Raw genomic sequence first — 586 nt, 5'->3', positions numbered from 1 at the left:
TTTTTTTTTTTTTTTTTTGTGGATACCCAACATTTATGGTCCCTGGATTCTAACATATAAGAGACAGTTACATCTTCTCAAAGAGGTGGCGATGTATCATTGTACCACGTTTCCTGTCTCTGCGGGCAAATGTCACGATGAGACTCTTTGCGTGTTGAATTCGTAGGTACTGGGAACACTGTGTGCACATTCCAGGGGAAAGTGTAGGGAAAGGGGCAGCAGTAGATGTTTGTTGCCCTATGCAGCTGGGACTGAGCCCTGTCCACAAACCCCATAATGCCAGAGATATACTTGCTTTTGACTACGTGTTAGAATGCACATGATGGCTGCCTCGCATCCATTTGGACCGTTTGGTTGTGCACGTCCTGAGAAATGAACACAACATGAACACGTGGTTAAACAGCAGGTATATCTCCTGATGGAGAGCTATGAGACGGTGAAAGGCAAAGTTCACACTGCAGTACGTGATTGGCTGTTTGTTGGAAATCTAATCTTTGAGGAAATTGTTGGTGTTTGATTGGACAGGGTCTGTGCTGGGCAGACCCACTAAGTGCACTTTCCACTACCTTTTAAGAGGTTGTCTTTC

Source organism: Morone saxatilis, unplaced genomic scaffold (assembly GCF_004916995.1).
Source record: "Morone saxatilis isolate NCDOM2014 unplaced genomic scaffold, NCSU_SB_2.0 Contig15, whole genome shotgun sequence".
NCBI lineage: Eukaryota > Metazoa > Chordata > Actinopteri > Moronidae > Morone > Morone saxatilis.
Note: the sequence above shows the minus strand (reverse complement) of the source record.